The 22,834-nt window shown below is 54.0% G+C and overlaps 1 long non-coding RNA gene across 2 annotated transcripts in view; it reads left to right on the top strand.

The window, feature by feature from the left end:
• The first annotated feature begins 359 nt into the window (after window positions 1-359).
• LOC132679709 (uncharacterized) overlaps window positions 360-22,834 on the top strand; it is a 39,422-nt gene continuing 16,947 nt past the window's right edge. Inside the window, exons 1-2 of one of the 2 annotated variants that reach the window (XR_013551948.2) lie at window positions 360-880; window positions 1,773-1,861. This is a non-coding gene — a long non-coding RNA (uncharacterized LOC132679709). Of the gene's footprint in view, window positions 1,862-22,834 lie in introns of both variants that reach the window. The other variant, XR_013551949.2, reaches the window with a different exon arrangement.

The following is a 22,834-nucleotide window of genomic DNA, read 5'->3' as shown; positions in this document are numbered from 1 at the left end:
AGCCCAGGAAGGTGACGCAGCAAGTATAGACAAGATGGCGAGAGACTGGGAGCTGCGCGAGAACGTGAGGCGGAGGGGGCTTTCTTCTGTTTCAAAAATGGGGAAGACGGGAGCAAATGTAAATGCTGCTGGAAGGTTCCAGCAGAGACGGATAAAGGGGAAGGACGTGGGGGCGATTCCCAGGAAGAGTCCAGCGGAGGCTGGGTAGGCATTTCCTGTAATTACCCAGAGGCCACCTGTAGGGTAGAAAGGACTGGAGTCCTGGGTGGGCTGTGGGCGTGGGGGGGGGGTGGGCTGCAGGGCGTCGCCCTCAGGCAGTTCCGGTTTTTGCCCGAGGAGGAGGAGTGGTTCAAGGGAGGGAGGGGCTGGTTCGAAGAGACTGCAGTCTGGGTTTCAGTGTGGACGGCCTGGCTGAGGTTTCTGCCGGGATCCCGCAGGGGCCTCGGGGCCGTGTGACTATTGTGAGCCACACCCTGGGCCGGCGGGGAAGAGAAGGCCCGCCCTCTGAGGCATCTAGAACTGGCCTCTTCTGGGACAAAGTGGCAAGGAAGTCCGGGACCTTGACTAGTGGTTGAAGGGGGCCCTGGGGCCCAAGCAGGGCGGAAGGAAGTAGGGCTGGGGCGGGGGTGGGGGGGGGGGGAGTGCAGCAGGGAAGGTGGGGGGCCGCCTCTCCTGGAGGTCGGCTCCACCCCGGCGGGGTCATCGTTCCGCCCACTGATGGAAACCAAGCAGTCACAAATTTGTTACTGGAGGTGGCACCTGGTGTGGAAGAGGCCACGGGAAGCTTTATGAATGCGTGGTTTCAGAGGGAGACAGCAGCTGCAGACGATGACAACGTCTGTGCCGTGGCCCCAGGATTGGGTGGCTGCAGCAGTGTGGAGTGAGTCACTGGGGCCGGCGAGGCCGGGCGCAGAGAGGCCGGGGTTTGGATGGGTCATGTTTGTGGAGGACGAAGTTGCTTAAGCCAGTGGCACACCTGCCATGTGAAGGTGGGCCGTGTGGCTGGGGCCTGAGGTCCTGGGGAGCGAAGGCAGTTGCCCAGGAGGGCGGGACACGGCCGTGGCACACCCGTGGCACACTGGCGTGCCGGGCTGGCTAGCGTCCCCCTCGCATCCTGTCCTTTCTGGGACCACAGAATACACCCTTGTTTGGAAATTTGGTCCTTGTGCAGGTGACTGGTCAAGATGAGCTCATCTTGGACCTACTGGAGTAGGTTTGGCTCTTAATCCAAGAGGCCCGATGTCCTTAGAAGGAGAGGGGAGCCACAGAGGAGACACGGGAGAAGACCACGAAGCCGCAGAGGCGGAGGTCACAGGGATGCGGCTCCCAGCCCCGGGGAGGCCGAGGGCTGCCAGGAGCAGGAGGGGCAAGGACAGTCCTGTCCCCAGAGGCTGCGGAGGCTCGAGCGTGCCCACACCTTGACCGTGGGCTCCGGGCTGGCCGGCAGGCCTGGGAGGGGTTGGAGGTCTCTGCTGAGTCCCCTCCCTCCGTGCGGGGCTTTCCCAGCTGCAGGGGGCTGGCAGGAGGGGAGGCACCCCCACCAGGGGTGGGGGGTGGCTACAGGCAGGGGTCCCGGGAGAGCGGGCTGGCGCGGGTGGGATTCCCGCGGGGGACAGTCCGGAGGAGGAAGCACAGCCGGGTGGCAGGGACGGAGGCGTGTGCGGGGCGTGTGCGAGCTCGTGAGCTCATCCATCGTGCCTCACGGCCCTGTTTTCTGTTTTCCTTGGTTACCGTCCAAAATGCAAACGCCCGATATTACCTCTGTTGTTTAGTCCTCGCACACACCTGCCAGACGGTCATCGGGGACGTCAAGTGAAGCAACGGGGTCCCGAATGAAACTTGCTCAGACCTACCGCGCACTGTGAGTGGCAGAGCGGCGTTCAAATCCAGGTCCTTCCGAGTCGCGAGTGGCTGCTCCCCCGACCCCTCGACCTGCCCCTCCACCTCCAGCCCCCTCTCCTCCCCCCCCCCCCCCGCTGTCATTCACAACCCCTCTCGGGGCCTCTGCTGTATATGCCGTGCTGGGCACACTGGGGGCTCAGCCCCTGCACGTGACCTGGAGGAACCCACAGGAGAGAACGGCATTGTGTGAGTTTCCCAGGGGCCGCGGTGGCAGGTTGTCCCCAACTCAGTGGCTTCAAATAACAGAGATGTGTTATCTTAGCGTTCTGGAGGTCGGACGCGGGAAATGGGTGTCGGTGAGTGGAAATCAAGGTGTCCCCGCGTGCGGCTCCTTCCAGAGTCTCCACGGGAGAATCCATTTCCCTGCCTTTCCCACTTCTGGAGACCACCTACTGTTCTTGGCTCTCCGCCCCTTCCGAGTGTCAGTCCAGCCTCTGCCTCCTGCCTTACGTCTCCTTGTCTGACTCTGCTCCCCCAGCCTCAGTCACATCTCGGGACCCTCGCACCCACATAGAACCCACCGGACGATCGCCCGGTCTCGAGACCTCCAAGATCCTTAATGACATGTGCAAAGGCCCGTTGCCGTAGAAGGTGACACAGGCTCTGGGGTTGGAATGTGAACAGAAGGGTAGAGGCTGTTGCTCCCCGTGCCCGAGGGGAGGACAGAGTGTCCAGGCACCGCGGCAGGCTTTCTCACGGAGTTTCACGCAGAATGCTAGGGAACAGAGGTGCGACGATGAGAAAAAGCTCCTCAGGAGGTGGGATGTTTGCACTGGGTCTGGAAGGACGAGTCTGTGCTGAGGAGAAGCGGAAACACGGCAGGAGGCAGAGGGAATAATGCACAGTGGTGCGACGTGCCAGAACTTTCCGGGCAGGGCTGAGCGTGCTGGGAGCGTGCCTGGAGAATTTGGGAGAGATGAGCTGGGCCATGTCCTGCGGGAGGGACAGGCTGAGAAGCTCGGCCTTTATCCTGTGGGTTCGTGTCTCCAAACCTTGTTCGGTCGTGTGTTCCTTTTGGCTGAGCCGATCTTAGCTTGCACCCCCAAGTATATTGGTGTGTTTATGAATTACACGGGCATCGCTGTGCTGATATCTTGTGTACGTCGTAACACGCGTAAGGCAGAGAAACCTAACAGAGCGCCTGAACCTTGGCTGGCTGCCTGGCCACCAGGTAGAGACCGCAGTTCTCAGGCTCCCTTCCAGCAAGGTGTGGTCCCATGCCTGAACTTGGGCTGATAGGATGTGCACGGACGTGCCACAGGCAACTCCCGGCCCGTGTCTCTAAACACAAACCGGTTTCCTGGATTCTCTTTGTTCCTGCAGCTGGGAACGTAGAGAAGTGAGCCAGCTTCTACTATGCAGGCAAGATGATACAGGGCCGTAGGGCCCTGGGGTGACCCGGGAAGTCAACCCACTCACCTCCAGGTGGCTGGGGGAGACAGGGCTCAGCTCCCATCTGAGTCACCTTGTTTTTGGACTCCTGTTATAGCGGTCTGTTTACCCCTAATACACATGAGGGGTTCACGTTTAAGCTCAAGCTGTTTTCTTTTCTCTTATTTTATTTTATTTTATTTTATTTTATTTTATTTTATTTTATTTTAAGAGAGAGAGAAGGGCAAAGAGAAAGAGAGAGGAAGAGAGAGAGAGAATATCCGAAGCAGGCTCTGTGCTCAGCACGGAGCCCAGCGTGGGACCCCAGCCCATGACCCTGGGATCTAGACCTGAGCTGAAATTAAGAATCAGACGTTCAACCAACTGAGGCACCCGGGTGCCCTAGTTTTTTTGTTTTGTTTTGTTTCATACTTCTCCCTGATAGACAACAAGGCTGTGCATGCAAGAAAATATTTTCATGGTCACTTCCCCTTCCTCATAGAGAATTATAAAGATTTTGTTAGAATTACATAGAGCGTAAGCCGTATCTCTGTTAAGACGGCCTCTAGGCCAGCTCTGGGCTTCGGCGGGGAAGCGGGCCACAGAGTGACGGTGGCTTGAGTTGGTAGGATGGGAGGGGGCTTTGATCTGGGGGCTGTGGGGTGGAGAGTGGTGGCTGGCCGTGCCTTCTGTCCCCTCAGTCCCCGGGATGAAGGGTGCCTTGCTGGCACGGGCTGAGCCCCGTTGGGATGGGCCCTGTGGCCTGGAGAGTCTGACCGAGCACAGAGCCCACGTCCCCCCTGCGTGGCCCTTCAGGCCCGGGACCTGTCGGGGAGAAACAGCTTATCAAGCAGCTCATCGTGTCTTGTACTTGGCTGAGCCCAGGAGACAGGGGTGGGGACAGAGAAGCCAGTTCTCAGAACAGAACAAGGGCATGCCCTTGTTCAAGATTGACAGGAGACAGGGAGGGAGAGGAAACCACTGCTGTTTGGCAACCAGGCTTGGGGTGGTGTGGAGGGACCCGGGGACAGGACCCTAAGGGACAAAGTGCGTGATGGCAGCAGAGAGAGGGCAGAGGGCTGGGATCCCAGACCCGGCAGTTGCCTGAGGGCACAGGTGCCCGGAGCCCCTCAGAGACGGCTGACGGGCAAAGAGATTGTGGCGTGTGCACGCAGAGGGGTATCGCTCGGCCGCAAACGAGAACGAGACGCGTCCACTGGGACAGCGTGGGTGGACTTCGAGGGCACTGTGCACGACAGAAGCCAGTCTCAGAGAGACTAGCACTGTGCACATCACTCCGTCACAGGTCCCTAGAGGCGCCGAGTTCACAGGGACGGAAAGCAGAAGGGTGGGCACTGGGGGTGGGGGGAGGGGGACGGGGACGGGGGTTAGTGTTGAACGGGGACAGAGTTACAATCCGGGATGACGGAAAGTTCTGGAGATGGGCGGCGGCGGTGGTTACACAGCAAGTGAGTGTACAGATAACCGCACAATGGTGTCCCTAAAATGGTTACGGTGGTAAATTGCATGTTTTGTGGATTTTGCCCCAACTAAAAACTGTGAGAGAGGGGTGCCTGGGTGGCTCAGTCGGTTGGGCGTCCGACTTCGGCTCAGGTCATGACCTCGCGGCTCGCGAGTTCGAGCCCCGCGTCGGGCTCTGTGCTGACAGCTCGGAGCCTGGAGCTGCTTCGGATTCTGTGTCTCCCTCTCTCTCTCTGCCCCTCCCCTGCTCATGCTCTGTCACTCTCTCTCTCTCTCTCAAATAAATAAACACTAAAAAAAAAAAAATTAAAAAACAAACAAACAAAAAAACTGTGAGAGGAAAGACGGAAAGAGGTAGAAATGACCGTGGCCTGGTTCTCCCGTGTGCGCGTGGTCACGTCGGGCCTGTGTTCCGCGGCCTCGGGCTGGCGAGCCAAAGCAGAGAAGAGAGAGACCCGGGAGGAAGAGGGGCCTGTCGCCTGGTGCCATGCGGTCCGTGTCCTCCGCAGCCGGGGACCGCAGCAGCGTCAGAGATGACAGAAGGCCTTTGTCAGGCTTCTTTCTCTCTTTCAAGTGTCCTTTCTGAATATTCACTGTCCTTTCCCCCACGCGCTCCCCACACTTGACTTCTAGTGTCACTTATCTCTGCACACTGAATAGTCACAGTTGCTAAAAGGCGCGAGCTGCGTGACAAGAACGTTCTTGGATGACCTGGGGTTTCCGCGGCTCCCTCGGGTCGTCCGCTAGGTTGGGCTCTTTCAGGAAGATACCTCTGGGGTCGTCGTCATCCTCTGCCCCCTGGACCCGTCTCTGCCCTGCCCGGCCACCGCCTGGCCGCTGCGTGTCCTGTGCCCGCTGTGGGAGACTGCTTTGGGGAGGAGGGCTTGCCCTCCGGAGGCCCCTCCAGCCCCCCTCCCAGCTGCATCGACCCCACGGTGGGCATGACCTTCCCCTTGGTTCGTCTGTAGACACCCGGCTGTGCCTGGTTTCTTCCCTTCCCCCTGGCCTCCTCCCTAGGTAGTCCTCACCAAGTCTTTCCTTAACAATCCGGGGGAGTTTGATCTCCCACTCGGGCCTGGTGGAATCACTGTTACCTCCTCTTGTGCTTCTCCCAGCAAGAAGCTTCCAGAAATTTCTGAGGACAGCAAGCCCGGTGGCCATTCACGAGGTTATCGGAAAGACACCGAAGGTTCTGAAAATGTCCCCAGGGCCTAGTGGCGTTGCCGCTGCCATGGGAGTGCGGGCTTCCCTGGAGAGCGGGGCGACGCGGCCACTGCATTCAGCATCGCTAGGGGCCGTCACCGTGAGTGAGGGGCTTAGGACGCACTGAATCTGAGCCATCCACGGATACTGGGAAAACTCTGGGCCCGATAAAAGCCGCATTTGTCTTGTTACTGCGCTGGTATTGGTAGGTACGATGGGATTGTGGAGAGCAGAACTGATAGAAATCAAGATACCAGTGGGGCCACACTAGCTCCAAAGACTTTCAGTGGAGAATCCGTCCTTGCCTGTCTGGGTTCTGGCCAGCCCCCTCCGGCAGCCCCCTCCCTCCAGTCTCTGTCCCGGTTGTCACATGCCCATCTCCCGTCTGGTGTGTTCTTTCCATGTTTCTTCCCTCTTCTCATAACACACGGGTCCCACTCCAGCAGGACCTCATATTTATTTTATTTCTTTTTAGGTTATTTATTTATTTATTTATTTATTTTAGGTTTTTTTTTTTTTTTTTTAATGTTTATTTTTGAGACAGAGAGAGACAGAGCATGGACGGGGGAGGGGCAGAGAGAGAGGGAGACACAGAATCTGAAACAGGCTCCAGGCTCTGAGCCATCAGCACAGAGCCTGATGCGGAGCTTGAACTCACGAACCACGAGATCATGACCTGAGCCGAAGTCGGAAGCTCAACCGACTGAGCCACCCCACTATTCATTTCTTTTAAGGGAGAGAGAGCACGTGAGCAGGGGAGGGCAGAGAGAGAGGGAGGGAGAGAAAGAGAGAATCCCAACAGGCTTTGTGCTGTCAGCGCAGAGCCCGACCTGGGGCTGGAACTCACGAACCATGAGATCGCGACCTGAGCCGTTATCAAGAGTCGGACATTCAACCGACGGACCCACCCGCGTGCCCCAGGACCTCATCTTTATTAATTCCATCTGCAACAACCCTATTTCCAGAGAAGGTCGCGTTCACAGGTCCCGGGGGTTAGGACTTGAACACATCCTCTGGGAGACAAATTCAACCCTTCAGAGTACCGCTTGGTTGAAAGCAGGGATCTCAGGTAGACCCAACTGTAACCAGAAGGTCACGTAGGCAAGTCAGAAGAAGCAAAAACAAGAAAATAAAAATGACCTATGGTTCCCAGACTCGGAGGTGATCATGGTATGTACACACGACCAGATCTTTTACCCGTGTAATTACACTTGTCAACCTGTGGACAGGTATCATTAGGATTGTACTGTACCTAATATTTTGTTGCCTTGTCAGTTTACTCTTGCCCCCGACAGTTCGATAATCCAGGGTTAAACATCAACCTGGGGTAAGAAACATTTGGCCACCGCAATGTTTACTGGCTACATGGGGTGTGTGTGTGTGTGTGTGTGTGTGTGTGTGTGCGTGTGACAAATTTCTTAGCCTATCCTATCAGTGGACACTCACAGATAGCCTCCTATTTTTCATCATCAGAAACAAAGCTTCAACAAATATCTTCATAGCTAAATACGTACGCACATCTTTCTTCTTTCGCCTTAGCATAAACTTCGGCACTGTCTTTTGAAGTTCATTTTCTGTGCCTCATGGGTCACGTGGCTCCTGTTCTGCTTTTCATTCACAATCATTTCCTGTTTCTCTTTTTTTTTTTTTTGTTTTAAATCAGAGCTGAGCTTAAATCTGTGGTTGAACAAGAAACCCTTAAATTGCTTATAATCTGAAATATTTACTGGCACTTTGAAAACAGAACAGTGTATAAAGTTCATTAATGAACGGGATAGCTGTGTTTCATCAGTGCAAGATTTAGCTTCTGTTGCTCTGTATGCAATTTTGCGGTATGACAAACAATTGTATCCAGCTAATGGAATTCTTTTCCCTTTTTGCAATAAGTAGAATTTCATGAATTGTAATTTATTAATTATTATTAAGTATTGGACTAATTTCCTTCTTGCTGCAAGGTATTGGGATGCAAAATTTCTACATATTAAGAGTTGAGAAAAGAGATAAGCCTCCCCCTTCCCCACACTCAGGGCCACAGCCACTGAAAACAGAGCCACTAGGTATTTGGGTGTGTGGGTGCCCTGTGACCTCACCGCAGATGACCCCGACCTCTAAAGGAGACAGGACTGCCTTCAGAGTGACCTGGGCTATGCCTGGGCTCGGTGTCAGTTTACTCACGTGACCCACTCAGCAGCAAAAAACAATAAAATGTTTTGCAACCAAATGTGCATGGCTAAGATCCCTGCAAGGTTTTGCATCTGGTGAGAACAGAGTGAGATGGAAAGCTTCCTCTGATTTTCTAAGTTTGCCTGATCTGCTCAGGATCTCTGGTTTTTCTCCTGATTTGGGGCGATTAAGTACAGGATGTGTGCAGGGGCTGTGTGTTTGCACGCCAACTGCAGGGTGTGTGGTGTGAGTCGAGAAAAGTGTCTTCTGTCCTGAGCCCTGCCGTGTGTATTTTGAAGCTCTGTTATTAGGTGCATATGCCTTTATGATTGTTACAGCTTGATGATAAATAGACTCTTATTATTATGAAATGCTCCCCTTTTTCTGGTGATTCTCTGCTCCCTCCGCATCTTTGAGATGATGTCAGTACAGGGACTGTAGCCTTACCCATCGTGTCTGGGCCTTCTCCGCCTTTTTTTTCCAGCCTATCTGTGTGTTCACATTTAAAACACATCTTTTGTACCCAGCATGTCATTGGGTCTCCCTTTTTAAAATCCACTCTGCACATCTCTGCCTTTTCTTTGGGGAGTTTAATCCTCTATATTTATTGTAATTATTGATATGACTTGTGATCTATCATTTTGCTATTTGCCGTGTGTTTGTTTTTCTTCATTTTTTTTTTTAGCTGGTATTGTTCCTCTTTTCTTCCTTTCTTGTCTTTAGAGTTGCTTGATTTTTAGCATTCCATTTTATTTTTAATTTTTTAATTCTTTATTTTTTTTAAGTTTATTTATTTATTTTGAGAGAGAGAGAAAGAGTACAAGCAGGGGAGGAGCAGAGAGAGAGGGAAGAGAGAGAATCCCAAGTAGCCTCCATGCTCAACACAGAGCCCAAAATGGGGCCCGATAGCACAGATTGTGAGGTCATGACCTGAGCTGAAATCAAGCGTTGGATGCTTAACCGACTGAGCCACCCAGGCACCCCTATACCACATCTTCTTAATCCATTCATGAGTCAGTGGACACTCGGGCTGTTTCTATAGTTTCGCTCTTGTAAACAATGCTGCTATAAACATTGGGGTGCATGTACCCCTTTGAATTAGTGTTTTTGTATTTTTGGATAATAATTTTTGTACTCCTCCATGGTGGATTTATTACTATTAACAAAAAAATCCCAGGGAAATTTATTAATTTTAATATTATAAGAACTTGAAAATAATGGAAAAGAGGTTTTTTACTGATTTTTTAAAATGAACACCCTTTTTAAAAAAAATTTTTTTTTAATGTTTATTTATTTTTGAGAGAGACAGAGAGAGAGAGTGAGCAGGGAGGGGCAGAGAAGGAGACACAGAATCCGAAGCAGGCTCCAGGCTCTGAGCTGTCAGCACAGAACCTGACACGGGGCTCGAACCCACGAACGGCAAGATCATGACCTGAGCCCGAAGTCGGATGCTTGACCGACTGAGCCACCCAGGCGCCCCAAATGAACACTCACAAGTGCACGAGAGGGTTGATGGTCTGATGCATTAAAGGTATTCAGGCAAACAAAATTGGAGGGCAGCGATCGCACTTTTGAGAATTACTTTTGACCTCGATAATTTTTCTTTCCACTGTGAACATGCAGGTTTGTAAACAAACACAGGTAACAAATTTTGTTCTGAAGCCAGGCATACACACGCTTTTGATGCATTAGCAAGGTGTAAGGATACGGCTCCCATTGTAGAAGTTACGCCGAACACAAAACCCAGCAAGTACCAGGCGATGGCATCAGAATAGAGGCATCAGAGGCATGAGAACAATAGGCCAGCTTCTAGGAAAGCTGTTCATGATGCAGCAGAGGGAGAGGACAGTTGTCTCGAGAAGAAATATGGTAGATGGGCTTCCCGTGAGAGGGCACAACCCCTCCAGGCAGAGAAGGCAGGACTGGTTTGAGTCCTTGCAACGCGGAGCAGATTTGAATCTTCCGGAAGCACGTCTCTGTCAAGGGTCTTCTCCAGACTCCTGCTCTCAGGGCAGCTCAGCCCCCACTGTGGGGAGGGGGGGTTGAGGGGGGCGGGGGATTCCCACTGCGCCCACCTGTCCCGCCCCCGCCTCTGCCGAATTAACCACAGTAGTTGACTTTACTTGCCTCTGTTTTCCTACTTCCCCACTCAGCGTTTCTCCGCACTTGAGAGCTGGGGTGGGGGCTGTGGAAACTCTCTCTCTCCTTGAGACACCTCGTTCCTCCAGTACCCTCTTTTTCACATGTACCTTCAAAATCTCCCTTTCTGCTGGCTCCTCCGTTTCAAATCCCCTTTCATAGAAAGAAATTTGGTGAAGGCTTCTTCCAGAAACTTTTCACGATTTCCTTCCCAGGCGCGAACATGCGGCCAGTTATGTTAATTTCAATCAGTCTACATAGGAGGGATAAAATGAGGCCCTCTCAAAAAAAAAAAAACAAACCTACTCCGATGCCATGCATACAGAAAGCATTTAATAATTGCTTCATATTGCCGTTGTGGATAATATACCTCTTTTGCCAGCAGTTGCTTTCTTGTGGCATTGAAAAGGCAAAAGAGCAGGAAATACAGGATTTTCACCAAATATCTATCAAGTCCCATCTAATGCCTTCCCTGTCAAGCTTTAACGTGAATGCAGATTCCCAGGGGATCCCGCTACAGTGCAGATTCTGATGCCTGGGTCTGGGGTGGGGCCCAAGACTGTGCATTCCTTGCATGACCCCAGCGATGTTGGCCACAGACCCGGCAGTACCTTGCAGTAACCTGGAAACGGACATCCAGTTACTGGCACATTCAACCACTCGCCCTCTACTTGGGAATACTGAGAAGTTCCCAGGTGCTTTTTTATGGTGCCAGCCCAAATTTCAACTCTTGGTATGGAGTGACGCAACGTTTCGTGACTGTGTTTGTCACGTGCTTGCCTGGTGTTCAGTACGTAAGACCGACGATAAGAAATCATGTTCATAGAACATTATTACAGCTTGATTTTGTTGCTAACGATCCCCGCCCTCGCCTGGCCAGTTGGGGGTCTGTGCGGGGGCCACTGTCTTAGACGGTTTCAGGAGTGTCGCGCCCTGGGACACGGCATAACTGGGCTCCAGATGCTATTTTGGAGAGTGAAAGTCATATGACGGCTTATGCAGTGTGCTTGTTTATTTAAAATATTCCTACTTGCATAGATTTCTCTACCCGTCCCCCCATCTCTCTAGAGAGAGAGATGGGTGGGGGAGAGAATCTCAGTTTCCACACTCAGCGTGGAGCCCGACACAGGGCATGATCCCACAACCCTTGATCACAAACTGAGCTGAAATCAGGAGTCGGATGCTCAACGGACTGAGCCACCCGGGTGCCTAGATGTGAGATTCTTATAGAGGAAATGGGGTGATATATACAATTTACAGTTCTCCTCACTTTCCCCATTTAACAGAGCAAGACAGAGGAAGAGCAAGACTTACCTGTATTCAGTTGCTCTACTGGACACATCCAAGAGTCATCGTTCGTGCGTTACTCTTAGCTCCTAGAACATTCTACGTGTCCGTGACTAAGGGGGTGCATGTATGTGTGTGCATGTGCATTTAATCGTATTATTTATTCATTTTTTTAAGTGTATTTATTTTGAGAGACAGAGAGAGCAGAGGAGGGTCAGAGAGAGAGAGGGGGAGAGAGAGAATCCCAGGCAGGCTCCGTGCCGTCAGTGCAGAGCCCGAGGCGGGGCTCCAACTCACGAACCGCGAGATCGTGAGCTGAGCTGAAACAGAGAGTCGGACGCTTAACCGACTGAGCCACCCAGGCGCCCCGGCGCGTGTTTAATTTTACAAGCAATGTGGTGTCAGGGCAGTCCGGCCTCTGACTCAGAGGTTCTGAGTTCCGGTTCTGACTCAGCCACTCATCACATGAGCTGGAAGAAGTCATGATCTTCCCGGAACTTCGGCTTCCTCAAACATCTGGAGATGATCAAGAAATCCCAAGGTGACACCAAGGCGACTCCCAGCTCCAGGAGTCTGCTTCCCTCTCTCCTCCCATTCCTAGCGTGGGATGTTGGAAGCATTTCTGCATCAACACCAGGAGAACAGAAGGTAGAAATGGCTTCGAGGAACGAGACGTGTGACTTTAGACGACACTAACATATTGAAAAATTCTAAATAGGGTGAGAATTACTTTTTCGTCTTGTGCTTGAGCAGTAAACACTGCCTTGTTCGTGTCCGGAGGTCGACGCCCGTGGAGGTGGGTCTCTGCTGCATCACCCACTACCCTCTCCTCTCACGGGCTGTGTGAAGCGTGTTAAGCAGACGCGGGTCCCTGGAGGGGCCCCGCGCTCATGGGTGAGCCTCTTTGGGGAGGCGAGTACGTCTGGCCCCCGGCTTTCATGACAGCCCGTCTCCGTCTGGCCCTGTGCCTGGGGAAGGTGCGAATGGTCCCCCCAGGGTAGGGTGGGGGGTCTGGGGCAGGCTCCCCGCTCCCCAGCCCCCCACGGCGCCTCCCTGCCCACCTGCTGCAGCCCCACCGTCCACACGGCCTTCTCTCCAAAGAGAATGTAGCTGCGGAAGTCACAGCTCCTCTAACACAGCGAAGCAGATTGACTCCGTCCGGTGTGGCCGCTTCGTAGGCGCTGGATGGTTCCAGTCGGGACTGGAGGACGGGCGTCTGGTGTGTGTCCCACAGGTGTTACCTCTCCTGCCCGCTCTGGTCCTGACCTGAATCTACTGCATCATCGGCTCAGCATTATTGATTGGTCCTGTGCTGTCCTTTCCAAGCTGGGAGACCATCCAATTGGAGACAGGACAGCTTCCAGGAGTTTGGTCCCAGAGGTGCTTTTCTTGGGGACGCCAGTGGGCAGCAGAAAGGGGGTCTGCATTGTCACCCTTTTGCGTGATGGCCGGGGTGCTACATTTGGGGGTGGATGCGTACCCACAGCTTCTGTTCTCTCTCTCTCTCTCTCTCTCTCTCTCTCTCTCTCTCTCTCTCTTTCCCCCTCTGCCTCTCTCTTCTGCTCGTGCATGCTCTCTCTTTATAATAATAATAAAAAAGATAAGGTAACAAGTCTGTAAGTTGAAGTCCTTTAAAACGGGGCTGTTTAAACCTCGGTGTTCCTTCCCGTCACTGGGGGACCTCGTCGACCTGCAGGGGTTCATCGGACAGGGCTGGGTGGGCTTGGGTTCTGCATTCTAGCAAGTTCCCAGGGAAAGCTGGTGTTGCTGGTCTGGGGACCACACTTCGAGTAGCAACCTTTTAGGAGAAACCTCATCATAATCCTTCGCATTTTCTTTTCCATCGTCTTCTGCCGTGTGAACTCGAGCGCTATTTTGGTAAGCATAAACTCTTGAATCAAAATGCGCGTCCAGAAATACACATTGTGCTGTCTGCTCTCAGCTTTGTCTTTTTCCTGAATCTCTTTTCCCTTAGATGTGGGTAAACCAAGTTGGGAGAGGATAAAAAAACCCTTGCCTGTAATTTATTTCCTTGTGAAGTGGGAAGTCAGGACAGCTCATGACTCACATAGCATATGCTTATATACTGAAGGTAATCAAATGTTTGGGGCACCTCCTCTAGGCCAGACTCTGCGTCAGGCATCCAGGGGTGCAGACATACCCCAGCTCTTAATGAGCCCCCTTAGCGGAATTGTGTTAAGAATTAAAGAAATGATCACAAGCTATTAAATACGATAGGGGTATGTCCAGTTTGCTACGTGCTATAATAGATTACTAGCCAAAAATTAAGATTTGATTTGTGTTGATGAAAGGCATGTGCTTCTAGAACCAAGGCTGGGAGAATTGCCCTGCTGTCCAAGGCTCGGCTCAGCGGTCCTACTGTGATGCTCTCAGAAGGAGACGGTTTGTGGCTCTCCTGATGCCCCAGCACCCATCCTGGCTCTCGTGCACGTGCTATCCAACGCCAGTGGTAGTGGGCATTTCCCTATTACACTGGAAACCCTCTGCAAGCTGGGTTTGCGTCTTCACCATCAGGGGTTCCCCACAGTACGTAACACAGGCGAGTTAGGCTCAAAGCGTCCCAGTGCCTCATGGCCACCACGCCCTGAGCTCGGACTTGGGTTTCCCTCCGCCGTGTTGGGTGGGACCAGCTGGACCACAATATGGGGGACAGAGTTTCTGTCCTTCCCCTTCCAGCAGCCTTCAGGCCCAGGGTACGAGACCCAGTGATGTATTAGTGAACAGACACCTCAAAATTCAGTGCCACCTGCTTGCAGGGCGCTTGGATTCAGGCTGATGTGTTGCAGGCAGGGGGGGACTGGCGGTCTCAGGAGGGGCGGGTGGGGACTGCCCGGGGGGGTGCTGGAGGCCAGCGACTCAGCTGCAACACCCATGCTTTATTATTTTATTTTATTTTATATTTGATTTTATTTTATTCCTTCATAGATTCTCACTCTTTGTTTTATTTTATTTCATTAAAAAAATATATATATAATTCATTGTCAAGTTGGCTAACATACAGTGTATACAGGGTGCTCTTGGTTTTGGGGGTAGATTCCCGTGGCTCATCGCTTACATATAACACCCAGTGCTCATCCCAACAGGTGCCCTCCTCAAAGCCCATCACCCATTTTCCCCTCCCCCCCCCCCACCTCCTCATCCACCCTCGGTTTGTTCTCTGTGTTTAAGAGTCTCCTGTGATTTGCCTCCCTCCCTCTCTGTTTGAGACTATGTTTCCCCTTCCCCTCCCCCATGGTCTTCTGTTAAGTTTCTCAGGATCCACACATGAGTGAAAACATATCACATCTTTCTCTGACTGACTTATTTCACTTTGCATAATACCCTCCAGTTCCATCCACGTTGCTGCAAATGGCCATATTTCATTCTTTCTCATCGCCAAGTAGTATTCCGTTGTATATAGAAACCACATCTTCTTTATCCATTCATCAGTTGATGGACATTTAGGCTCTTACCATGATTTGGCTATTGTTGAAATTGCTGCCATAAACATTGGGGTACAAGTACCCTATGCATCAGCACTCCTGTATCCCCTGGGTAAATTCCTAGCAGTGCTATTGCTGGGTCATAGGGTAGATCTATTTTTAATTTTTTGAGGAACCTCCACAGTTTTCCGGAGCAGCTGCACCAGTCTGCATCCCCACCAACAGTGCAAGAGGGTTCCCGTTTCTTCACATCCTCGCCAACAGCTGCTGTTGCCTGAGATGTGAATGTCAGCCATTCTGACGGGTGTGAGGTGGTATCTCATTGTGGTTATGATTTGTTCTTCCCTGAGGATGAGTGATATTGAGCATTTTTTCATGTGTCTGTTGGCCATCTGGATGTCTTCTTTGGAGAAGTGTCTATTCATGTCTTTTGCCCATTTCTTCACTGGATTACTTGTTTTTCAGGTGTTGAGTGGGGTAAGTTCTTTATAGATTTTGGATACTGACTCTTTATCTGAAATGTCATTTGCAAATATCTTCTCCCATTTGGTCAGTTGCCTTTTAGTCTGCTTGATTGTTTCTTTCACTGGGCAGAAACTGTTTATCTTGATGAGGTCCCAGTAGTTCATTTTTGCTTTCAATTCCCTTGCCTTCAGAGACATGTCAAGTAAAAAGTTGCTGTGGCCAAGGTCAAAGAGGTTGTTGCCTATTTTCTCCTCTAGGATTTTGACGGGTTCCTGTCTCACATTTAGGTCTTTCATCCATTTTGAGTTTTTTGGCAACACCCATGTTTTTAAGATGCACACTGTCTTCTTGATTGAGGAAAAGAAAATATTGATTGATTTCCAAAAACTGGCTGTTCCAGAACATGTTTGTTGGCACAGGATAAACTTCTGTAATTTCATTTCTAACTGATGTCCACAGATTTACATTTTTTTTTCTTTTAGGGAGAGTGAGAGCATGAGCAGAGGAGGGGCAGAGGGAGAGAGTCCCAAGGAGGCTCCACGCTCAGTGCAAAGCCCAACACGGGGCTTGAACCCACACCTCTGGGATCATGATCTGAGCCGAAATCAAGAGTCGGAGGCTCAACCGACTGAGCCACCCACGCTCCCCAGGTGTTCACGGATTTAAAGCCCATTCTGGCTTTGAGAAGAGGAAAGAAAACTAGTGGAAAACACTGTTAAACTTGAAACGGTCAGTCTGGGTGGGAAAGACAACAAAGTTTCTCAAACTTCCTGGTGACGCTTCATAGGTTTCAATCCATTAGTTTCCTTTAAGAAACATTCCCAGCCACGGGGTGCCCGGGTGGTTCAGTCCATTAAGCGTCTGACTTCGGCTCTGGTCATAACCTCATGGTTTGTGAGTTCGAGCCCCACGTCGGGCTCTGCGCTGACAGCTCAGAGCCTGCTTGGATCCTCTGTCTGTCTCTCTCTCTCTCTCAAAAAGAAATAAACATCAAAAAAAAAATCTTAGCCAAGGACTTATGCTTTTTAAGGTAAATTTAGGAAAACTTTCTTCAATGAGATATCGCAGCAAAGCCTATTGCCTAAATAACCCAAACATCCAGCCTCTTCCACCTGTTGCCGCCAGTTTCTTCACCTGGCAAATACCATGGGAGACCTGGCAAGAAGGCAGCAGGTGCAGGCTTTTCGCAAGGGAGATGCACCTGTCCTAGGAGCCCTCCCGGCTGGGGCTTGTCCTCCTTGGCTCTCGATCGCCCTCTAATAGAACTGTTACAGCAGATAGCTTCATTTCTTGTCGGCATACCTCCCTCCCTCCACGCCCCGAGGGGCTGCCCCTGTGGGGACGAGAATTCCATTGTATTAATCTGTGGGTGGCTCAGTAGGGATGGAGCTCACTGGCGGGTGTGAGCTAACTGCACTCTAGTGATAGAATCGATGCCGTGTATTTATTTATCACCGGATAGGAGGTCCACGGGGAGGTGGTCTGGGACTGGTCCTGATGGGGGGCAGGGGGCCGCAGCCCTTTCCTTCCCAGCCGCTCTCGGGGCGCCGGCAGGAAAGGGACGGCACGCTCAAGTGGGTGACGGAGGGGAATTAAATGGAGGGGGGAGTTACTACGAAGAAGGGGTGAGGCCCACCCCGCCTGGTGGGGTAATCAGCGGAATGTGCAGAAGGCTGTAACAGGCCTGCAGCTTTCAGAGGGCCCCCGGAGAGAGGCTGTGGCCTTCAGAAGGGGAACAGCAGCTGCTGCCAACACGGATGGGGAAGCACGAGAGAGGGACCTCATGTCCTCCCCCCTCCACTCTCTGCCGATGACTCCTACCCTCCTCTTTGAATGGACCCAACTGGAGGCCAGAAGAAAAGGAAGCCCAGTGATTCAGTCCGTAGCGGCCAATGTCTTGGGGCACAGAGTTGAGTGGAGCTAAGTGGATGATCTAGAATGGCAGGGGAGAACATCCAACCCTCTGCTGTCCTTAGACCGTGCGCTTTCCCCTGGATACTTGTCAGTCACCTCATGGTGCCAACGGGGCTGCAGAACTCTGGGCATCACACCTGTGTTCAAGCCAGTGATAACTGGGGAAAGCAAGGAGTCAAAGGCCTATGTGAACTGTATTGGGCCCTTTGTATCAGGACGGCTAAAGATTTCCTGGAAATGCCACCAGCAGATTTCCGATTTTATCTCATGGGCTAGAAATGGGTCCATAGTTTTTCCTCTAAAAGGAAAAGTGTGGGAGCCTATCAACTCCCAGACAAGTCCCCATGTTAGGCCATCCATTGGGGGGTCTAAGAATTGGAAAATCTATCAAAGCCTGCTTGAAGGAAGTGGGTAAAAAGTAACTATACGTCGATGAATAAACTGGAGAAGTAGCGTTTGTGTTTATGGTTACTGTATCAGATACTGAGAAGTTTTGCAAAATGAAAAACAATTTATGATCTCAGACTAACAAGCGAAACTGGGTGTACAAAGACGACGCTGTAATAGATCATCTTTATTATCCTGTATAGTCTGGTGGGGAGACCACTGCACTCAGGATCTATCCAAAGGACAATTTTTTAAAAATGTGTATTTATTTTTGGGAGAGAGGCAGAGCGCGAGCAGGGGAGGGGCAGAGAGAGCGGGAGACACAGAATCCCGAGCGGGCTCCAGGCTCCGAGCCGTCAGCACAGAGCCCGACGCGGGGCTCGAACCCGCGAACCGCGAGATCATGACCTGAGTCGAAGTCGGACGCTCAACCAACTGAGCCCCCCAGGCGCCCCCACAAAAACTTTTTGAAAAGTGTGTAGCAAGCGCTCAAATCCCTCACAACACCATCACATTACTTTTGTACCCAGAAAAAAACAGCGTGAAGAAAAGCTTAGGATGAAATGCTCGTGCCGTCGCGGTGGACGTTTTCCAGCGCGAACTGTCCGAATTCTGCGGTCGGCCGGGTCTACCGCGGAGGGCGGGCCGGTCTGACCCAGCGACCCGAAGGAGCCCGAGGAGCCTACGTATGTTGAAACCGATTCAGCAGGTGAAGGGATCACGGGCGCCCTCGTGACGCGTGGCAGCGTGGAGTGGCTGTGCTGCGCCTCTGAAGCCGCTATAACACCGCATGGTAACTATGCGGAGTTAGGATAATGCAAATACACAGAGTAAGTTTCCACTCAGAGCCGTTAGGTGCCCGTGACTCGCCGCGTCGAGGGCCATCTTTTGGATCGAGGCACCGTGTCTGTAAGAGATCCCTACTGTCTACCAGGAAGGATGGCTCCCCAGGAGGCCCACGGCGGGGGTGGGGACTGGACCCCGGTGGGGGTGATGATGATGTCAGAGCAGGGGTGCGTGCCGGTGAAGAGGGGTGCGTGGAGGGCGCGAGGACCGGCCTGGGGACGGCAGAGAAGCGCACGATGGTCACAGTCCTCGGGCAGGGAGAGGACACTTTTCCCAGAGCACCCAGAGGGAGGTGGTGAGGGCATCGGCCGGGCTCCCCGCCACCCACACCCAGATGGCCCGGCCCGCGGCCACCAAGGGAGCGCTGGAGCGGGACCCGCTGAGCCCGCCGAGCCCGGCCGTGCTAGGAACGCGTGGGGAAGGCGGCCTTGCTCTCCCGGGACGGCTGGAGTCCCTGTGACCCCGCGGTGGCCCCACCCGGTCCTGTGCCAGACGACGGCCTCTTGGCTGGTCCCCTGCTCGCTTCACATGTGCCTGCTGTTCTGGTCCTCGTCCTAGTCTGCTGAGTCCCCAGGGGACCTGCTGCACAATTCCCGATATTCTTCCTCCTCTGAACTTGCAGCGTGTGTGCCGTGCTCAGATCGGCCGACGCGTGCTTCCTCGGCAGTGTCGCTTAGGGCTTCACGTCTTGTCGGGGCTTTGAGGGCGAGCCTGGGTGTGCCGGATTTCACTCTGCCGTGGTTCCCTGGGGCGCGGGTTCACGCTCTCCGTCCCCCGTGCCAACCAAAACACACGACTCCATACCGGATATCCCGGATCGCGCTCGCCGTAATCCCCGGGTCCTGGGTTTTCACACCAGAACTGTTCCTGGTGCCTTGACCTTGCCAGGCATTTCTAATTATTCTGGTTAATCATCTTCCCATATTTTTATGCATCTAGAAACACGGGAGTCCCTTGGTGTGAGTCAGCCTGGCCTGTGAGAGCCACCGGTGTGACGGCCGTTGATGGTAATTTGGAGCACGTGTTTTCTAAATTCTCCAGGTTTCCCTGTCATACTTTTAAAATCCTGACCTTGAGGAAGTGTGGGACTTTTCTGTCACGTAGGCCAAAACAGCAATTAATTTTCTTGATGGTTCCAGGACCTTTGCATCTTTATTTTTTTTTTTTTCTTTCGTTACTTTACGTTTTATTCGTGGGGAAACATAGCATCTGAAGAATTAGTACGTGGCCCGGGGTGCGTGGCCTGAAACGGCGGTACCGGTAGAGTCCCATGAGACGCACCCGCAGACGCGGGAATGCGCTCGTGTGCCTGGGACACAAGCCTCGTTGGGGCTGGGAAGTCCTCCCAAAGGCAACAACCAACCTCCTAGGCTGCCAGCAGCGGGGAAGAGACACAGTGGATTCCTCCTGCCTGGTCCCTGAATACTTCCGCTTCCGTCTGGACTCCCTGGACCCGTTCCCATCTCTGTTTCTCACGCCTCCCTCGCGGATCTCTGGTCACTTCTCACCCAACTGTCGCGGCTCGCACAGTAAACCAGGCCGTGACGGAGAGTTATCAGACTATCTCCCCACTGAACCGTGAGCCTCCAGCATTCAGACCCCGGAAGTGTCATTCTCTGCCCGAGACACCCCCGTGCGGGGGCTCCCCCGGCGCGTCCCGAGGCCCCAGGACGAGCCGCACAGACCTCCAGGGTCTGCAGCCTCCCGCTCCGTGTGCTGGCCGCCCTTGGCCCAGCCCCCGAGGCAGAGCTCCGTGCCGCCCTCCATCTGGGGACCGTCGTCCTGCAGAACGCGTGCCTCGGTCAGCTGGGGCTGGCCCGACAGAACGGTGCAGCTTCTCTCAGCCGTGGAGGCCGCGAGCCTGAGACCGGTGCCAGCGTGCTGGGGTTCCGGCTCCAGCTCTGTCCTGGCTTCCAGAAGGCCCTTCTCGCTGTGCCCTCACACGGCAGGGGGAGAGAGAGAGAGAGGGAGAGAGGTCGACGCTGAGTGCTCTCTGGTGTCTCATTGTAAGGGCACTGACGCCGTCGTGGGGGCCCCACCCTCAGGACCTCACCTAAACCTACCTGCCCCCCAACACCGACACATCAGAGTTAGGGCTTCCACACACAAACTTTGGGTGAGGGCACAGAGGATGCAACTTGCAGTCCATTAACAGCCAGTCAGGCGGACTATTGGAGCCTGGGGCCGGGGGACGGGATCGGGGACCACACTTGTCCCCCGGCAGCCAGTATCACTGCCCCCAGAATTGGAGCACGCGCGGGCGATTCCAGGACCCCTCCCTCCACATGCGTCTCGTCTTCTCTCTCCTCCTCCCCCTCCTGCTCCCGTCCCCTCCCCATATCTCTTCCCCCTCCGCCTCTTCCTCCTCTCCCCTCCCCATTCCTCTTGACCCCTCCCCTGCTCCTCCCCTCCCCCTTCTCCCCTCCCCCTTCTCCCCTTCCCCTCTCTCCCCCTCTGGCTCCTCCCCTGTTCCTCGTCCTCCCCCCCTGCTCCTCTCCGTCCTCCCCCTGCTTCTCCCCTCCTCCTTCTCCCCTTCCCCTCTCTCCTCCTCTGGCTCCTCCCCTCTTCCCTGTCCTCCCCCTGCTCCTCCCCTCCCCCTTCTCCCCTCCCCCTTCTCCCCTTCTCTTCCCCTCTGGCTCCTCCCCTGTTCCTCATCCTCCCCCCTGCTCCTCTCTGTCCTCCCCCTGCTCCTCCCTTCCTCCTTCTCCCTCCCCCTTCTCCCCTTCCCCTCTCTCCCCCTCTGGCTCTTCCTCTCCTCATCATCCTCCCCTGCTCCTCCCTTCCTCCTTCTCCCCTCCCCCTTCTCCCCCTCTGGCTCCTCCCCTCTTCCCTGTCCTCTCCCTGCTCCTCCCCTCCCCCTTCTCCCCTCCCCCTTCTCCCCATCCCCTCTCTCCCCCTCTGGCTCCTCCCCTCCCCTTCTCCCCTCCCCCTTCTCCCCATCCCCTCTCTCCCCCTCTGGCTCCTCCCCTCCCCCTTCTCCCCTTCCCCTCTCTCCCCCTCTGGCTCCTCCCCTCCTCATCATCCTCCCCCTGCTCTTCACCTCCCCCTTCTCCCCTTCCCCTCTCTCCCCCTCTGGCTCCTCCCCTCCTCCCCCTCTTCCTTCTCTCCTCCCCTCCCCCTCCTCCCTCTTCTCTCCTCCCTTCTCTCCTTCCTCCCCCTCCTCCTCCTTGTCCTCTTTCTTCAATGAGAAGGATGACAAAAGCAAAGAGAGGTGATTAGACACAGATAATCCAGAGAAGAGATAGTGGGGAAAGCATTCTTGAAATTTTATTCCGCCACAAGCCCGGTTCCAGTTCACTAAATGAGCCCGAGATGAAAACCATCTGCGAAACGCTTCTTGAGGGTTACCCGCCCCCGTGATCAGCAACAGTTTTCCATCATCCTCTGTGAGCTGCTGGAGGGCGGAGAAACGGACGCCGTCTGGGGGTGAAACGGAGGCCCCCACGGGCTGAGGACCTGCTGAGCCCCGGCCCCCGCTGGGAGCTCCCGCCCGGCTTGGATTCGGCTCCCATCCAACCGGAGGGGGGGTGGGCATTGCTCGTCCGGACCCGCGGGACCCAGACTTGGAGAAGCCTGGCAGCTTCCCGGGGCCGTGCCTCTGCTGGGGTGCGGGGGGAGGACGGGACCCCACACCTCACCTGCCCCTGCTGCCTGTGGTCACGCACGCACAGGAGCTCTAGCGTGTCATTTGCTGCCACCACGATGTGGCAACGTCGATGCACGGAAACAGCACCGGGGATCAACAAGCCAGGGCTACGTACGGGCCACCGCCAGCGGCTGGTCAGAGGAGGCCGCGGGGCTCGGAGTCAAGGTGGGTCTCCCGCCAGGACTGGGTGAGGTGACGAACACGAGGGGGCCCCTGGGGAGGAGGGTTTGGTAAGCAGCGGAGACCCCTCGAAGGCTTTGGGTGATGCTAAAATGTGAACAGAGCAGCGTGTTCAGATATTTGAGGGAGGAAGCAGGCCGACCCCAGGGATCAGCTCGTCCAATCCCCTTGCGCTGCAGACGAACAAGTCCAGGGGTGGGGGGGGGGGTGGGGATGTGTCTCTCAGGGCCACAGCCAGGAAAGGGCTGTGGGGCCCGTGCTGCCCTCGTTGCCGGTGCAGGAGCAGCCTTCCAGACCCTGCTGGGTACAGAGCAACCGGCCACGTGTGGCCGTTCAGATCTGCGTTAACGGAAATGGAATGTGCCGGGCAACCCAGTCCAGGATTGTCGAGGATCCTGACTCGCCC

Source organism: Panthera onca, chromosome A2 (genome assembly GCF_046562875.1).
Source record: "Panthera onca isolate mPanOnc1 chromosome A2, mPanOnc1 haplotype 2, whole genome shotgun sequence".
Lineage (NCBI taxonomy): Eukaryota > Metazoa > Chordata > Mammalia > Carnivora > Felidae > Panthera > Panthera onca.
This window is presented reverse-complemented; position numbering and strand designations above follow the sequence as displayed.